Below are 17,183 nucleotides of genomic sequence, written 5' to 3'. Positions count from 1 at the left end.
ATTGATTTTATTAAGCCATCCAATTAACATCCAGAATGACGTAGATGCATAAATAAAAGTAGAAAACAATATTTATTTTATTTTTTACACGTGAATTGAAATTCATACATATGTAATGTGCTTTCCTATTTTATGAGATAGTTCAGTACTATTATGTCAACGGCTTGAGTTATATCGAAATAGAGATGACATGTAAATAATTTTCAACTATCTTTTGTTGTTATTTTCTGTCCCATTTGTAATATTTAAAATGTTACGTCATTCGATTAAATAAAGGACCAGGTTTCGTTCTTATTTTATTTTATCGATTTACGAGTATAATCGTTTATTAAATATGGCGGCACTGACACGCAATATGAATATATGATGTAGGATGATCAAAGTAATTTAGGCTGTCGATAATAAATTCATCAAGAGAAATGCCGCGAATACCAACTAATAAATATTCAATATTCTCATTAGTATTCAGATAGGACATCATTAGAAAGTACTATCTTAGATCTAACGACTAGACATAACTACTGAGACCATTTTTTTAGATTTTTAAATATTCTTGTGGTATTTCATATATCTTTATTGGTATTATTTGCTGAGATGCATTGAAACTTTATAAAAATTCATAGCCAATTAAAAATTCGAACACATTTATGATAATATTACTCATTATTATGTCTCTTTTTCCTTTGTTAATTTGTAATTGAGTTAGGTTAGGTAAAGAATTAGTAGTTACTCATTCAATCCATGAGTTTTTTTTAAACATAATTCACTTCTTGAAAATTGTTGAGATAAATAATCATCTAATCCATCAAATTTTAAATAGAATTTGAACTAAGGTTTTATGCCTTACAGGTGAAGACGTAGATAATATTTTTTTTTTACTTTTTGTTTTCAGTCTGAAGAATTATTCAAGCCATACATATTGTATTTCAATCAAATTAATGTCCATACAAAACTTCCTTAAAATTATAAAAAAGGAAACCATTTGAATAAATGTCCAGTTACAAAATCAATACCGAAAATCAACATCACTCAAACTTTTGAAACTCTAGCTGAAAGGCATTACGAATCAGTAAATCATCAATCAAAATAAAACGGTAAGAATAACAAAGAAACGGATTAATGAACTTGTAAAGTGTTGATTATATCAGCACATTCATTACAAATCCGTTAGAAGTGAGGAGATATGAGCGAGTTGAGTCCGCACTATATAAAACAACTAAAATGCAGAAAGGTACCATCTACCAAATTATGTATTGCTAGCTGCATCCCATGGCTTCGCTACCTGGTGAATATTAAAATTAAAAGTATCCTATGTTACTCAGAAATAATGTAGCTTACTGCTAGTGAAGGAATTTTGTGAATCGGTTAACTTAACTATTAGATTCTGATAGATCTAGAAATTACTCTATGTAAACAAATTTCCAAACACTTGCACAATAATCTTCGAGAATCCTGTAGTTGCCTAATAAGCTGTTAAGAATTTATATTTCCCCTAATCATCTTATACGACATTTACGGGAGGATAGTGAATGGAGGGAGATTCTAAGGAATCATGCGCCAAGTGACCTACTTATGCAACTACGTTATTTGTGATATCAAAATACATCGCTGAGGGCAATGGCTGAATACAAAAACGAAAATAAAAAACTTTGTTATTCGACCTTCTGATACACCAAAAAAGAAAAAAAAAGAAAATCGAACGCCTTTTTCTTTTTTCGTCCAAGATGGGGTAGGTTGTAGGTTGCAGCTTGTCCGCGATTTTTATGGTATGCAATAACTGTCTTGAAGGGACTTTATGGAGGCCGGTCCAAATGTCCGTTCGATGTTTGAATCACACATTTTTGTGGTCAGAAAGATGGTTCTTTTGGCAAGTTCAAGGATATTAAGCGGAGATATTTCGCGAATTTCAAGAGCAAAATCAAACAGGAAATAATTACATTAAAAGTACAGGTGCAGATGTCACAGGAAGACACCGTACGCAAGTTGCTTTTAATCTATCTATGTCGATGAGATCTTTGGGAGATGCTTTGTCTAGGGATGGAATGCTTGTGGCTGAGATGATTATCTTGGGAGACGTGTAAATATAATACAGACTCATTTTTTATCCCCATGACCCGCTGTTGGGTAAAACTTTCGATTGATACCGCTCGTAATATGCAACGTCGACCCATCCAGCTGTCGAAATTTCTTACGCCACGTTTTCTAGCTTGACATTACCTGCTTTTGTTGTTGCTGATGTAGCAATGAAACTTTGCGACTATTTTAATATGACTTCCTGAAAAACGAATTTTTCAGATTGACATGTAAGTCAAAGATGACGTGGATGCATCGGAATTTGACCTTCTGGTCTGACCTTACTCGAGATTTTGGCATCCAGTGTCGCTCGCGCCCACCAACCATGACATTTCGGTGAAACAGTCTATTTCCTTTTTTGCATACGTTTTTTTTAACAATATTTTATTTTTTTAACAGCAATACATCTTATTTTATGAACTCTAATGCACTAATGCTGATCGATATCATTTTAAAGTGGGACATTATGATTTTTAACAATTTGTCACGAGACAATAACATCTGAGTAATAGTTTAAATTAAAATATCTTGGTGGATTAAAATCAATCTTAATTTGACCGTTGGGAAATTTTACGTATAAACTAATAATTCTTTATTAGTTTATACGCAAAATTTCCCAATCCTAATCAATAAAACCTAAAAACCAAACGCAGTGCGTATGTGAAATTGCTGACTGTATAATATATAGGCAACTAGTTACCGAAAAATATCTAGTTAAACCAACATTAACGCCAATCAAAACAAACATAAACACAGGAAACAAAATCCGTTTTTCCAAAGCATTCAACAAATAAACCCGTTAAATCGGTACAGGCTAACGTATTCAATTTAAGTCAAATTAACTAATTGACCAGTATGATTAATCCCCACAAAACGACTTTGTAAACAGAACTAACAAATGTGTAATAAATCAACAAAGCTTTATATAATAGATATGGTATTTCCGATGAGAGGTCAATCTTTGTTACTTCGAAAAAGGCTTAGTTCATGATACAGGAAGACCACTATAACGAGAAGTGCTTTGAAAAGGTGGCCTCGAATTATTAGGGTTAATCCGAAAAGTTTTTAGGAATCAATTTTAAGTGTACTCTGATATTTATCATGTCGTGGGTAAAGGGGCACGATTTCGACATCATCTCGTGTCATTCAAATGTTGATACGTGGTTTTGATTTGACGAAAAAATATTTCTTTAGACGATAACCCAATTTCGCGGTTTCCGGTTTCCCCCTAACTTACAGATTTGTAAAGTATAAATAAATTACCTTGTATCTACAACAAATCAACATATGATCTTTTATTCCATTTTCGATATTATGTTCTTACAATACAATTTGTTTTGTGAAAAAATATGGTTATGTAATCATTTATTTGTTCCAAGTAGAAGTAACGGCCCGTTCTGGGTGAATATTAGTGAAAACTGCATGAAAATCCGTGCAGTTTTTGAGTTTGTAGCGAACGATTGTTTCACAAGGATTGTGTAAGGATTCGTGAATCGGATAATCAGAATGCTCTAATTCGCAAGCAGTAAATATTTGTTTAGGTCTGATGATTCTTATGTGCAAACTATAATAAGCATTTTTACCATCCAATGAAATGCAATATTCGATTTAATTTTATGTATTTTGGCATACTTGCAAATCACAATTTATGCTCTTTGAACGGGACCTGCAGTAAGTAATGTATTTATGTGAGGCGCATCGGGGATCCTTGGCGCCTCCTCTTGACACCTTTGATATAAAGATGTGAACATGATAACATGAAATATATTTATTTTAATTTAAAATGAAAACAATCTTTCTTCATTGCTGGGCCGATTTTAATGAATCTTGGAGTAGATAGTACCAAACGTAGGCTACCTTAAAGCTGTACCTACACCTGGTCGTTCATAAATGCACAGGAACATACCAATTACATTGGTATAATTTATTTGACAATAGTGTCAGTTTTCGATCGAATTTGTAACAGATATTTCTCTTTACGATTGTTCTTTAAGACAACAACAAAAAAAATTCTTGTTGTATTAGCTTAATTTTGATTTCCTAGAATAGGACTTCTATCACCTTTTTTTGAAATGACAGCCGATACCCTAACATCCATGTGAAGAACACCTTTACTCCTAAAAATAAAAAAAAAAAACAAAAAAAAATTAATAGCTGGTACAAACGACCGCACTTCAACATACAACTCTATGCAACGGCAATAGAGGTGGATTTGCAATGGTTTTGGATTAACTCTTGATGTGCTGTCGAGTGTACATTCCGTACGTTGTTGAGTATTCCTGTTTCTGGTGTTATGTACAGACGTGGACATTGAGAACGGCGCCAGCGCACGTAAACCGAAACAGGATCAAATATTTAGACACTTTTATGGGAATTTCATTTAAAATCAAATAAAATTTCGAAGATCACGTTTCCTATATTACGGAACAACTGTGTGTAACCGCTCCGTATCATCTTTTCATTTAGTACTTACTTTTAAACAACTTTCTTTGATGGTAATCCTAGAGCGGGTTATATTTTTTTGTTGATCAATGTTCTAGAGACTTCATTAAACTTAAAAATGTTCATAAGTTGTCCGCGTCTAAAAATATTAAAAGAATAAATATTATAATAAATTTTTCAGCATCAAATTAATATAGGTTTTTTTAAAATACCGTAATTATTACCCAATCATTATAATTTTCCACTATTTTATTCTTTATTATTATACTAGCAACCAGGCCCGGCTTCGAACGGGTCATCTATGTATGTATCACAATCCGTTGCGTGGTTTAAAATAAGAATGCTTAGAAAAAGACAAGACGCGGAGGGCGGCTCTGTTTTAAACTATGTAGTGATTTAGTCTTCTAGAATAAGGTCTGGATTTTCTTCAACAAAAACGCATATTCAGAACATATTTTTTAAATAAATACCTACCTATATCCGCTTATCCCCAGTAATAAATTTGTAACAGGCTTATGTTGGACACTTTTTGAATATGCAGTACCTGGGGTCGTCGAAACTTGTGGCCTTGCGAGGTCGCCGACCAAATGATACTACGATTTGCGACATTTTCGTTTCAAGCCAAATAAATATTTATGATAATATAAATAAAATTCAATTTTATTTGTAGCTTTGAAGAGTACACTTTTGCGTGTTACGAAAACGATCTGAATGCAGACTAGAGTAGTGTCATATGATTGTTTTGGTGACAAATACAACATTTATTGTAGTTTTTATAGCTTTGTTTTTATGGTAAAAATATTTATTTCAAAAATATCTTAGATCCGCAAAAAATGTTATACGTATTTTGTTTTGTAGACGAAGCTTCAACAAAAGTTGATTGCATTCATGGTCTAAAAGAAACAGTTATAAGAGTTATTGTCTTATAGCCTATAGAATTTATTTGATTAATGATTTTACTGACTCATCGCTTTTGATTTGTATTTATAATACTAGCTGTATCTCAAGTAATATTTACATTGTTTGTATTTTATATGGATTTATAAAAAATATATTTTCATTCAAGTCAAAATCTTGGTCAAGCAACTGTAAAAATATTTGATTTAATGATTTCGGTTTGACAGAGATAAGCTTATAATGAGTTTTATCTAAAATTAATAGGCAAGATAGGACAATCTTTTAACCTGGTTCAATTAAATCTTCATGATTAGTTACGGTAGCATTTAACATGTACTTATTAAAGTCATTCATAGTTAAAAAAATGGTGTCATTACATATCTCAAGGCAACGATACCCGTTATTATGGTGTAGAACACTCAAAATCTGATTACACTGTGTACATCTCTTGGATTGAGCCGTTAATTTCTATTAAAATGTCAAGTCTTAGAATAACAATTGTTAAAAAGGTATCATGAACACACTAAGTAAATACGTCTTATATGAGTGTTTGGTGTTTTACTGAATCACAATAGCCTAAATTTAATATAAATTTTAAATGTTGAAATTTATATGTCTATAATATTTTCATCGACCATATTTCAGAAAATTAACTAAATGTCCTTATTTTTAGTTCAATAAATTACAAAGAAATACTGGCTTGATGTCGACAAGGATTATAATGTGTGATACCGACGACCGTGCGAAGTGGAGACGAACAACGGCTGAAGAAGAAAGCGGGAAAGCGCTCAGATGAGAAAGAGATAGAGAAATTTACTAGAGATATTAACCAATCTAGAAGATGTTCTAGATTAGTTCTAGTAATTTTACATTCCGATAATAAAATATTTTTCACTATCAAATCAAAAAAAAAATAAGAAAATTATACGCTCACAGGTCACATTTTTGCTTTTGACATAATGAAGTAATTTATTAGTTCCTTTTATAATTTGCATACCTATATGAATAAGTTTATTTGTTTTCTCATTTTATCAATATAATCGCTATATTATTTTAATAATGATGTCCTTTCAAAGTTGATATGTAAAATTAGAGCATTTAAAAACCTAATTGATATTCTGGCGCCATCTTCAATTCCATTCCAATCTTTTTTCATTATAATTTTGTTTTTAATTATTTATTTGGCCGACAAATATTTACTTACGATCGACATTTGTTTCAAATCTTATAATGCATTTTGGGACTTTAATGTTTTTGATAGATTATTATGAAGATGCGATGTATCAAATTTGACTGTATTGATATAAGTTTATTTAAAAACGAATAAATCGCCATTATAGTCGAAGCAATTACAACAAGAATTAGGGTATAATTTTATGTATAAAATAATATTTTTTGTCTTATTCACAATGAGACCGCATAAAGCTGATCATGCGTGTGGTCAAATGGTTAAACATAAAAATATGAGAAATGGTACATACCGGTAGTGGTCGATTAACTCGTATTCAGCTCCTTGTGGTACAATGAATAAACATTTTGTATTTTTAAAATCAAATCAAAAATCTCTTATTAGGGTGATAAACATCACTATTGACGTCAAAAATTTTAATTCCACTCTACTCTACTGCAGACAGAAGTTTAAGATATTAGTTTGTCAGTGTGTGGTCACAGACTTTACTTTTTATTTTAACTATTTGACATGCTCGGTCAGCCTTATATAACTATTAGATTTTACTGTCATTAGTTGTTTATATCAATCAATACTGTAATACTAATTACACTACCTTTCTTTTTAAATATTTGGTCGACTAGAAGAAATCCTTTTTTGGGATAAACTCGCTTTTTTATATTTTCTTTGTGAAATAAAGAGTTTATTAGCTGATATGCCACAGTAGAAACGGGGTAATGTATATCACAGTATAACGTCTATATGTTTTACGAAACAGAGTATAGTTTGATCTAACATGGAACATACGCTTTAAGTTTCTAATTGATTTGGATAAGCCATTAAGCCTTGTTGATGGATGTGCTCCATGTTTACAGAACACCTTAAGCCTTGGTTCTGCGGCTTAATTATAACAGTATCATGTATACTGTGATTTATCGATTATATTGTGTTACATGAGCTATAAAACAACTTGGCTAACATAAGGGCCTTTGGAAGGCCTTAAGAGGCTCCATTGCTCAGACCTCGTTGTTTTGACATCCGTCAACGGACAACGCAGAAATTGTATGGAGATTCGACGTACGTTAACGCACGTCAAAATCTATGAGAAACAGTGAAACAAAGGAGCCGCTACATGCTACGTCGATGCAACATAGCAATAGAGCAATATTAGATAAGAAACGGAATTGGGCGAGAAAACATGAAATGTGTGCATGTATTCACAGTAACTTCATAGTCTATGCAAGACACAACCATATACGTCCAAATAAACGTTTGGCATTTTCGGTTTCGCGTCGCATCGGTCGTATCGCGCCATTTTGTCTCAAGTTCAAGATGACTCTATTCCAAATTTATAATTATTTACATAAAAGCGATGCCAGGCTGTGTGCCGATAAGTTGATGATTTTATAAACTAATTGTGTACATAATCGTCATTATACATTGACAGTGAAACAGAAGAAGTCATCAAAAATATAACTTGAACATTTTACTACTTATATACCTAATCATTGTTTTTTGTGAGGTTTATTAATGCAACCTCCACCATTCAAAAACAATATTCAAAGAAGGGCCTCGCTTACTCGCCGGGACGTTATCTCTCAGTTAATTCCATGCTGTTATTGAAAATTTAATAGCCCTTATAAATTAAAGGCGTCTCCGATATATCGACCAAGATTGTATACCAGTTTAAACCTCCCCCAATATTTATCAACGCGGCAACCACTGTAACAGTGCAAATAGGAGATAAGCACGTACCGCGGTTTTCGGCCACAGCGATTCGTGCTTCGCGAAATAAGTGCTTGATTTATGATTTTAGCACAACACTACCGATGTTTGGGAAAATGGTTGCGGTTCATTTAATTGGCTGAAATTTTGAGTTAATTTGATACAGATAAACTTGGGTAAAAGCGGTAAACAAAACTAAATAATACTAATGATAATAATGAAATTTGAATGGAATACATCAATAAAAGATCTGACCTAACTTGCATTTTAATATTAATTAATTATTACAGTGACGAAATTTCAGTATCCAAGTAATATTTGGCGAAACTTTTTTTAAGACACGAATATGATTTTTTAAGTTCTTTTCTTTTCTAATAAAGGATGGATGTATTTTTAGTTGAAATATTTTTTTTTTGTTTAAAAAAACCATTTAATAAAAAGAAATCCATAGCGTTGTCTCCTGATATCGTGATAATTTATTCAGATGTTATTTATTTGAATAAATTAGTCTTTTATCAAATTCCGTCCTGATGAAAATAATACACACAATATTTGTACCAAAATCAGGATTCAGCTGAAAAAATATAAAACTTCAATTAGTATTTTAAATTCCATTTAAAACCAACAATAATAACAATCTAAATGCAAAATCACATGATTGAAGTACAAATTGTTTGCTTTATTTATTTCTTAGAACGGATCTTCAAGTAGTTACTCATGGAATGCAGACATATTAAAGGCTATTTTTGCATAAAACTCCCATTGATAGGTCGTAAGTATAATTTAATGAAATAATCAGAGGAAATTGATGGATATTTAGTTTGAGAATCAAAGAATTATGGCACTAAAATTGTGCAATATATACGACTTCAATCTAAGAATTGACAATTAAGTTATTACTACTTTATAAATACCTATATCATTGCAAATTTACCGCAATTGTCATTCCATAGAGTTCCATTTCGGGTACCTTGATACGGTAGGCTACTTTATTAAGATGGTTAACGAAAAAGTACCTAAATATAATTCTTATAACTAAAAAATATTACTTAATATTTTTACCATATTTACTGCAAATATTTCTATGAAAATGGTACATAAGAAGAGAAAAGTTTTGACAGATTTTATGTTTTCCCCTATCACTTGAGACAGGTGTACTTTTCGTAATTGGTACATGTAAGCTCAACCGCACATCAAGCAACCCGAAGCATGCCAATTCACCACTAATGCCGCCTCTTGAAGGTCCATGCGGGGCAACCTGACATGAGATCGACTGTACTACTTATCTTCGTACGAAGCCACTCTTGACCCTTCTGCCACCCTTTCTGTATAGCACAAACACTTCACCCATGAAATCAAAGAGTGTATAAGTTAGAGTCATGTTTCAAACGGTTTATTTACTACTAGCTGTTGCCGGCAGCTCTTCCTGATGAATGGAGGACAATTAATGGGCAACAATATAAAGAAAAGAAAAGTTGTTTATTTGGTACATTAAAAATATAAATCAAAATGTAAACTTAAAATGAAAAAAAAATTGCAAATGTGTAGGCATGTTTTTGTAGATTGTCTATTTATCATGTGCGACCTTCTAGATTAGATTTTCAATATGCATGTAAGCAAATCTATCATATTTTATTTAAATTATCCCAATTTATATTATCAGAGTCGAGATTTCGTGATTTAATTTCGTTCATTCAAAGCTTGTTTTAGCAATCGAAATACGTGATTTAACTAGATGCCTGGAAACATACCATGTTTGATTCCTTTGTTGTTGAAATCGCTGGGCTAATCATTATCTAACCACCAATGCTATCCAATCTGATTGATTTAGTAAGTCAGCGGGTTCGAAAATGAAAAAAATGTGTCAATTTGATACTTTCGTACTATTTTGATAAATTCTGATCGTTTATCCAACATTAAGATAGAATTGCACCAAGTAACTTTAATGTTGACTTTGACCATGGTGCTGAAGTATAAAATGTTGTATTATGAGTTTTTTGCGCACGTTAAAGTTAATTCAAAGTTGACGGTGCAACCTAACCTAAGGGTGAGTTCTGTGAGTTGGTGAGTCAACTTTGACCGCTGCGCGCAGCTGACGTTTAGACAATTGTCCTAATGACTCAAATTATTTTATATAATTCAGAATACGACGTGAAAAAGGTGTCAGTGAAAGTTAGTTTCTGAATAAAAGATTAAGTTGTACCGAAATTTATTGAAAAATAATTATGGATAATGTAATTTCACTACCTATTGCATGTGTTATTTAATACCTTCTAACTTACTTTTGAAAATAAGTATCTAAGTACATATTTGGCCAGAGTTAAGCACTGTCCGTTAGTTTGTAATTGTGTCAAGACAAGTGTGGGCTGTTGATTTAAAATAACCAACCAAAAATGTAAGTCTTATTAATTTTGTACACTATGTTGAGATCCGGTATCTGTTGATTTTATCAATACTTATTTCGGTACAATCTCCTTTGTGTGTTTCTAGGAATCTAGGTTGATGTATTGATTAATTTAATTAAGAAAGTCATGAGGTGAGCGCTCATCACTCATTCTTCCAAATAACAGTACCTATATGAACGATAATAAAAATATTTATAAAAGCTTCTATTTAATTTGCAATTTTTGTGTTTTTTTTCGGGTGATTGGGTCAAATATTTCAAGCTGAACTATAACTGGGCTGCGGCTGTGCACGGAGTAGTAATGTGGGATTGTGGTACAATCAACAGCACATTAAGTTTGCATGGAACCTCTAGGGCGCGGTAATAGCGGCGAGTTTGCAATGAATTCGTGTAGGTTGATGAGCTGTCGACTGTACGTCATCATATAACTCCGTTATAGTTGTCCTAACATATACTCTCCATATCCTCTCGTACAAGGCGACTCAAGGATGAAAAGCATTGACGATTTATATCGAACATTAAATTATAATCTACATTAATGTTAAAAGAGGAAGCGTTTGTTATGTGTTGAGGGTGCAATCTTCGGAACTATTCAACCGATTTCCAAAATTCTTCCATTTGAAAGAAGTTGTTTCTCAAACATATTATACTCCTTAGCCTGATATTTCTACGGAAGCAAATCCTCGGGCTCCAGTAGGCAGTTAGTAAAATAATAGTAGAATTACGATCCCGCGGGAGCTAAGCTCCGGAACTCCGTTAGTTTCATATAATTAATTTGAATCGTGTAATGGGTGAAGCATAAAGGGATCAACAACATACAGTTCCAGTAGTCAGACCCTGAGAGGAGCAGGATGCAGTGCTAATTGGATATGTCAGACGCCACTGGTTTAGTGCCAAGATATTTCTCCATTCCGCTCCCACCACAACATAGCTCTTAATAGAATTTGGATGTTGTCGACACGAATATTTTATTTATATAAGATTTGTTTTTAACAACTAGCCAGTAGTAGATTATCTTTTACGATGAGAAACGTAAGCAAGAAAGCTTCGTAAAACGACATCAAATCTTGTTCAAATGAGTCATCGAAGAATAATTCTAAACATAGACTTTGAACTTCCTCTCATTGGAATACAAGGCGTGAGGTGTCTCGCGTAAACAGCGGAGATAATAAAAATTAAGATTACAATGATAATAGAAAATAGCGATTTATGTCATAGTTAATTTTAAACATTAATTTTAAAGATTCTTTCACCCTCTCTCGTCTGAACGTTTTCCCCGTTTCTTCAGCGGCAATAGAGCGTCGGAGCCCAGGTTCGGATTTCCTACTTTTCTCTTGTATTTCACACGGCATCTTTACGTATCGGACCGATTTATATTAGTAAATAATTATATAATGTTAAACATAGCTACAATCCTGGTTTTTTAATTATATAAGTAATCTGAAATATTATTAATTTTATTATTATTAAAAAAAATATACTTTTCTCGATCTTTTAGCAGCATTAATAATTTCCTCGAAAACAACACAATTTTTCAAAAGTACATTATTGAACTTAATCAGAAATTTCTGTTTCAATCACCGAGTTTAAAATCATGATCGGCGCTTTAAGCACTGGAATCAATTATATTGTGCATAATTGATAACGAAATGGCTTTTGAGAAAGAATACAATAAATTTATAAAAGGAAAGGCGCTGAGTCAGAAACGGAATGGATTTTAATAAATTGCTTTATTATGTGGTGATGTAGAGGCAAAGGTCAACAACTCATCGGCCTGTATATGGTATAATAAAATTATAAATAATACTCTTTTAATTTTATTGTTCCTTACATGATATAAATATTTTCATTTTATTGAGAAACATAAACAAAATGTATTATTAAAATGTTTTTGAATTCAATAAACTATTCTGTAATGTTCAAGTGTCTGGTATAAATCAAGTTCTCTGACCGACGAACATCAGGCCCATATTTAGATATTCATTTTAAGTTTCCGTTTAGATACGAAACAATAAAAATTTAAAACACTGAACCAACCACCGTGGAAATATATTATATTAAAAAGAATAAGAGCGTTCCCAGATGAATAGTAAAATATACGTTGTTCAACCATATTTTCATTCTGCGACCCGAATCGCATCCCCGCTTATGTTTGGGGAGTGTCTGATTTGCCAAGATCCTATCAGCATTGCTTATCGGACCCACTGGGATACGGCATTTGCCTGCTCTGTGGTTCGATAGAATTTCTTCCAGATTAGAAAAAAAATATATTAAACTAACCTTTTGTTCGCGGCATCTGATTTCTTACGAGCGGAATAACTCTTTTTGTTAATCTATGATTAGGTATGACCAGCCAATCTGTCAAGTGGATTTGGCGATTTCCGATTGTGATTAGGTAGGTATTATGCCATTATTAGCAGAATTATGTATTTTGATTATTGTTTTTAGTTCTAATTAAAACACGCATACCTACTCAGATATACTATCATGAACGTTAAATACCCTGTAGGATTTTACATTTCGATGCAACTTACTCCAAAGTGTATTTGCCTAGTTTCAAGCTGAGGCGCTATTAATTTATATAAGTATTATCTAATTACATGATTATTCTGAATTATTTTCCCGAAATTGTTGTAAATTAGAAATAGTATATTGAACACCAGCCTAATGAATGATTAATTTAGTAATTAATCTATAGTCAATAAAAATTATTAAAATGGATACTACAATTCGAGTAAATTTAATTCATACCTACTAAAATAATTCAATTCATATTTATAATTATTATTTTAATAGTGTGTGTTTAGACTCTGTGTCTTGAATTTGGGATGAGATTGATACCCAAATCTCCATAGATTTGGATCTTCAAAAGACGAATCTCCTCTTGTTATTTTATTTGTTCGTATTCATCTGAAGTGAATACCAGATACGAAATAAACGCAAACTCTACTTGTCTCCAGAGAGCGATACTTAGTAAACTAGTGATATATAAATCGACTCCATTTGTTGTCTTTAATGATAGATAAGTTACTCGTAATACGGTTGTTCAAATAGATCCAGCTTTCAGTTGCTAGTAGGTACAGTCAAATGCAAGTCTTATAACCTGTCTGCAACTCTATGGTGTGGTAATAGCGACGAATCTTTATCGATTGTGAGTAGATTAATGTGGTCTTGACCGTACAAACATTAGTCAACTCACATTGGTCTTACTTAAAGTGTATTTCAGTACTTCGATATTTACGAAGTAAATACCAGATAGCCAGCTTCTTCAGACAATCAAATATTAGCAGCTTATATCAATCTGTCCGTCAAGATTTCACGGCTGAGCCTTGGATTGAATTTTATATAGGTACATTGGTGATAAGATAAGATGTATGTATGTAAGATATAATATGGATGTGATTAGTTGAAATTTAAATAAAAGGGCATCCAAGGTGTCCGGTGTGTGAAATTTTGTATAAAATTATATATAACCGCGGGCAGCAACATATATGTTTTAATGAAAAGTAATAGATGCAAGTTTTATAGATAAGCCATAATATCAGCTACGTGTCTTACCAGTTTTAATGTAAACTTCAGCTAAATATAACGATAATGAAAATATCATGAAGCAGCATTTCTCATTAAATTTTAATGATGAATAAATCAATAAGTTTAATTAATTTTGGCGTTGCCAAGGAATCATATCATCAAAGAAGTGATATAAATATCCTAGCGAACGTCAAAGTAAGTTATCGATATAGTCCGCAAGTTGAAAGTGGCATAGGTCCGAAGGGAAATCTGCAATCTTGGCGGCCCTAACAAAGTTTACAACTAAAATCCTATTGTGCTCGTGTCATGGGAAACCAAGCACTTGATTAGCTTGAAGATGGATCTAAAAGTTTAAACAACGATGGAACTTTTGTTACATTTATTTCTTCTGTAGTGCCAGTTATATTAGCCGATAGTTATAACTTTTTCCGAAGGCAAATAAATGAAATTCATGAAATTAATGCTAACACAATATGTAAAATTCGAAAAGTAAATCAATACCTCAAAATAACTGATGTAATAATTACTTTTATTGCAAAAGGGTTCGTTCCCTTCAAAAATATTAATATATAAGAAGGCGCAATAAACAAAGAACAAGAATGAACATAAAATTGAATATTACAAGGGAATCACGAAATTCACTTCAGTAATTTAAACAAACCCGTAGATGCAGGAGCGGAGGACTTAATTTTGGTACGAAGCGGTGAAAAATGTTATTCAAATTTGTACAGAGTATTTTTTCTTCCATTAACCTTCCGGCGGGATTCTGCTCGGAAGGGACGATGGGACAGTACAAAAACAGGCTTTTATTCTGAAACTGTAATTAGGAAATTAACGACTTGGACTTAGGAAAAAACAAATGGTGTTTTCGGCGGTTCATGTGGGAAATTCAACGCTTTTGTGGGAGAATAAATACACAAAGTTAAGAGGTTACAGTCGAGGGCTTAGCGATTGTTATTACGAATACGAGTTTTAGCACAATATTTTGCTGTAATGCTTTTATTTTTATTTAATGCTGCTATGTTCAACCTCCGATGACATAGTTATTAACGTGTCTGTGTATCTGTCCGAGACATTATAGAAGCCAAACGGCTGAACCGATTTTGATCAAGTTTTTTTTTTATTTGTAAGAGAACTTAATCGAGAGTGTTCTAAGCGGAGTATATCAAATGTAGTTTCAGTCGTTTAGAAACCATCAGCTCGTTTTTAGTCGATGAGAGGATGCAAGCAAATTCGGACTTCTTTCGGATATCTGAAATTTCACTTTGTTTTTACGACGTACTTGAGAGCACTAGTGTTATTAAAGAATGACAGAAATAAAAAATGTTAAGAACAAAGTCTAATCAAATAAATTGTAGTACCTACCTAGTTCAAAATCACCAAATCAATAAATTTAAAACTGACAAGTTAGGTCACCTATATACCACAAATTAGACATAGCAATAAATCTAAACAACATGAGTTAATGTTGAATATATATAGACAAATTACGTTAATTGACTGCATAGTTGACGAACTTTATATTCATAAATTAGTGTTACGTGACGTGAAAAAGAAGAATGCGCAAAAATTAACAAATATTGCATCAAGACCTTGGGGTATTTTGTACCTAATCAAAGTATTTTAATGCAAAACACATGATAGTGGACGTAAAATGTCATGGCGAAGATTGAAATCATCAGAATTAGAAAAGACAAAAAATACATAAAATTTTTTTGTCTTATAAAACGGTATATAAAGAATAATATTTAAATTTTGAAAATTAAATGCATAATACTAAAATAGAAGATTCAAAAAGAAACATGTATTAAATAACGCCGGGCATCTCCTCAAATTCGAAGACGATTTGCACAATCGGCTTGCAAGTGCATTCAGTCCCAAATCCAGTATTGTGGCTGTGTTCACTGCAAGTTGGACACAATGCATTCAGTTGCTATGGTCAGTCGACCTGACAAGCTGCTTATATAGATGGGTATCTTAGATTAGATAGACAACGAATCGAAATCTCTAATAAATAATTGTCTTATATTGTTGACTTGTTAACAAACGTTAAATATCTTCAGTTTAATATCTAAATGAAAAAATATTGGCTTTACAAAAATATGCATAGATATACATAATACACTCATATACAAATAATAATTATCATAGTGAATTCCACGATATTACTGCAGCAGATTTTCGCATAATAATTAAAATTTTTGTATGATCGCGTTTCCGGTTCCATTTTCGATGGATAATGAGGCCACGTCGCCCATAGATTAATAAACATTTCAATATTTAGAATATTCGGCAGGGACTTACAGCCAGACTAATAATTGTAGTCAACTCTCTTATGAAGCTATTTGTTAGCCATCAGTTCTCAATCGCCTATTGCGATACCTATTGTCCCTATTTTATAACTTGTCATTTATTTCTGCTATCATGAGTCAACACATATAGCCGATTGCGTAACAACGCAATCGGATTATCGTTTTGAAATTTCTCGTATGAAATCTGGGCCCAATAAATACCAAACTAGAAGAAAATCAAATGGAAACATATACCACAACAAATAATTTGAAAACAAAAGAGTCTCTTGATTAATTGGGTTAAACATTATAAAGTTATTAATGCTATAACCTGTCCAATTCAAGTAGTCCTGAGTTTTGAATAAAGATAACTGCGTTCACAATACTGTCAACCGCATTCCCTCTGGCCATCCATCATGGGTCGGTTCAACTTTCTGCTGCTGATTAGATACCAATTGCAAATTATAAACTCGAAGCTGTTTTGACATTAGCATTGTTTATTTTGAATTAGAAAGTAAATATTGGAGAATTTATTCTTTGGTATAAGACAGGCTATGACGTATCAAAGACTAAGGGATTTTATTGAAAAAACCTTAGTATTTTTAAGACTCTGCTGTGATTCTACGACCGGTTGTCTGCTTGATCGTGATAA

Source organism: Plodia interpunctella, chromosome 2 (assembly GCF_027563975.2).
Source record: "Plodia interpunctella isolate USDA-ARS_2022_Savannah chromosome 2, ilPloInte3.2, whole genome shotgun sequence".
Classification (NCBI taxonomy): domain Eukaryota; kingdom Metazoa; phylum Arthropoda; class Insecta; order Lepidoptera; family Pyralidae; genus Plodia; species Plodia interpunctella.
This window is presented reverse-complemented; position numbering follows the sequence as displayed.